This window comes from Brassica napus, unplaced genomic scaffold (assembly GCF_020379485.1).
Source record: "Brassica napus cultivar Da-Ae unplaced genomic scaffold, Da-Ae ScsIHWf_1363;HRSCAF=1937, whole genome shotgun sequence".
Taxonomy (NCBI): domain Eukaryota; kingdom Viridiplantae; phylum Streptophyta; class Magnoliopsida; order Brassicales; family Brassicaceae; genus Brassica; species Brassica napus.
Window position 1 is genome coordinate 263939 of NW_026014780.1, and position 3504 is coordinate 267442.

Here is a 3504-nt window from a genome sequence, read left to right on the forward strand (position 1 = left end):
GTTTGTGGTTATGCCATTCGGTCTGACCAATGCGCCTGCTGCATTCATGAAAATGATGAACAGCGTGTTCCGAGACTTCCTGGACGAATCAGTGATCATCTTCATTGATGATATCCTGATTTACTCCAAGGATGAGGAATCTCATCGGAAACACCTGAGAGCCGTGCTGGAACGATTACGGGAACACAAGCTCTATGCAAAACTCAGTAAATGCAGTTTTTGGCAGAAGAGCATTGGGTTTCTCGGCCACATTGTGTCCGGTGAGGGCGTCTCGGTGGATCCAGAGAAGATCAGGGCAATCAAGGATTGGCCTCGACCACGCAGTGCCACGGAAGTCAGAAGCTTCCTAGGGCTGGCAGGTTATTATAGAAAGTTTGTGAAAGGATTCGCAAGCTTGGCTCAGCCTATGACACGGTTGACCGGGAAGGACGTTAAGTTCACATGGTCTGAGGAGTGTGGGAAATGTTTTTCCGCGCTTAAGGACATGCTGACTAGCGCACCCATTCTGGTTCTTCCAGAGGCCGACCAACCCTATGTGGTTTATACGGACGCGTCCATAACAGGACTAGGTTGCGTATTAACCCAGCATGGGAAGGTCATCGCCTATGCGTCAAGGCAGTTGAGAAAACATGAGGGAAACTACCCCACCCATGACCTTGAAATGGCTGCGGTAGTGTTCGCCTTAAAGATTTGGCGATCATACTTATATGGTGCCAAGGTTCAGATACTTACGGACCATAAGAGTCTTAAGTATATATTCACCCAGCCTGAGTTAAACTTAAGGCAGAGAAGGTGGATGGAGTTTGTAGCTGATTACGATCTGGATATCACCTATCATCCGGGAAAGGCTAATCTGGTCGCAGATGCCTTGAGCCGGAGAAGGGCCGACGTATCAGCCGAACGAGAAGCGGACGACCTGGACGGTACGGTTCGTGCCCTACGGTTGAACGCATCGACCAAAGAGTTTGAACCACTCGGATTAGAGGCGGTCAATCAGGCCGACCTGCTTACCCGAATTCGGTTGGCTCAAGGTCAGGACGAGAACCTAAACAAGGTTGCTCAGAATGATAGGACGGAGTACCAAACTGCAAAGGATGGTACCATCCTAGTAAACGGTCGGATCAGTGTTCCTAATGATAGGAGTCTAAAGGAAGAGATTATGAGGGAGGCTCATAAATCCAGATTCTCGGTTCATCCTGGTGCGACCAAGATGTACCAGAACCTTAAGAAGTTCTATCATTGGATCCGTATGAAGGCCGATGTCGCGGAATGGGTGGCCAAGTGTTCCACTTGCCAACTCATCAAAGCAGAACATCAAGTGCCTAGTGGGTTATTACAAAGCTTGCCTATTCCAGAATGGAAATGGGATCACATCACAATGGACTTTGTGACTGGGTTCCCTACCACGAGGAATAAGAAAGATGCGGTTTGGGTTGTGGTTGATCGCCTAACCAAATCAGCACACTTCCTGGCTATCAAAAAGTCGGATGGGGTAGATCAGATTGTACGTAAGTACATTGATGAGATCGTCCGACTACATGGTGTGCCGGCAAGCATAGTTTCAGATAGGGATTCAAGGTTCACATCTTACTTCTGGAAGGCTTTCCAAAAAGCTTTAGGAACAAGAGTGAACATGAGTACAGCTATCACCCACAGACGGATGGACAGTCTGAACGTACGATCCAGACATTGGAAGATATGTTGCGAGCATGTGTTCTAGACTGGGGTGATTCCTGGGAGAAACATCTACCTCTGGTAGAATTTGCTTACAACAATAGCTTCCATACGAAGCTCTGTATGGGCGTCCATGCAGGACACCCTTATGCTGGACCCAAGTTGGGGAACGCAGCATGATTGGTCCGAAGATTGTCGAAGAGACAACCGAAAAGATCAAGTTCTTGAGGGACAAGATGAGACAGGCACAAGACCGCCAAAAGAACTATGCAGATCGAAGAAGGAAAGATCTCGAGTTCCAAGTAGGTGACTTGGTGTATCTCAAAATGATTACCTTCAAAGGACGAGTCCGGATCTCCGGAAGACGGAAGTTAGATCCGAGATACTTGGGGCCGTTCAAGATCATTGAAAGAGTGGGGATGGTAGCCTACAAGTTGGACTTGCCGGCTAAGATGGACGCATTCCATAATGTGTTCCACGTCTCCCAACTTCGGAAATGTTTGACGGACCAAGACATCGCTCTTCCTGCCATCCAGACGATCTTGGTAAGAACCTAACCTTGGAAACGAGGCCAGTTCGAATCATAGATAGGATGGAAAAAGCAACAAGGAAGAAGACAATCCAGATGGTCAAGATCGTCTGGGACTGTAATGGTCAAGATATAATCACTTGGAAAACCGAAGCTAGAATGAAAGCAGAGTACCCAGAGTGGTTGGATCAGTTTGTTTCCGAGGAAGCATTCGATTCGGATTCGAGGACGAATCCATCCCAAGGGGGGGAGACTTGTCACGCCCCCAATCCTGAGTAGGATTGTTGGGACGGCCATGGTTCGAGGAAACGTGCAAGCCATGTCTTAAGACATCAAGGCAAGCGTTCCATGGTCGAGAAAGAAGGTTAAGGACATAAGGAAACTTAGACTTAACCTTATACAAGCTAAGAGACAGCTAGGACGAGTAAGACGGTAGCTGGACGAAGTGGACGAGTAGCTCGGCCAGCTCAATGAAGCTAGGTTCAGTTCACTCCAGCTCAGTCCCTACTAAGTCAGCTCCACTAACTGGACTACTAGCTCACTCAGCTGAGGCAGCTGAGAGTCAGCTCATCTCAGCTAGACGGACGGTCCGGGCTTTAGGCCGATGGTCCGGGTCCGGGTCAGTGGCGGGCTGTGAGGTCCGGCCATGAGGCCATGGGCTGTTGGGTCTTAGGAAAAGGCCATGGGCTAATTCCAGGAGACTTGGGGCGTGGGTTGGGCTTGTGGCCGACCCCAAACCCAATCAGAAAGGGCGAAGGGATGCAAGTGGCCGAAAGGGACAACCCTTGGCCGATGGTGCCCATTCGCTAGCAAGTCATGCCTGTTCGTGGGGCAAGACTTACCCCCTCGTTTTCTATAAATATGGGGGCTCTCTGGTCGAATTCATTATCCAATTCCAGAGTAAAATACTCAGAGAAAAACGTAGAGAGAAAGAAAGAGAGAAAGAGAGAGTTCCGGCCAAGAGAAAGGCCGATTGTGGTGGTGTTGTGTTCCGGCGACTCTGATCGTTTGAGAACTAACTCCGGTCAAGTATGGGAGATCAAGACAAGGAGAAGAGCATGGAGAACCCAGACGTGGTTCACAAGGTATGTGATGGGCTGTGGCTCCATCAGACCGAACGGACGGTCCATGCGACTCTCCTTATCTGTTTCAATTCGTTTCTCTTCTCTTCTCTCTGGTTAAACACGAAAGGTTGTGTTGGTTGAGTCCAAGGGACACGTCCCTAGGCTTTGGCCGAACATAACCAAACCGCTAGCGTAGACACGGGTCGGTTAGTCGGATGATCCGATCGCACCAAGACT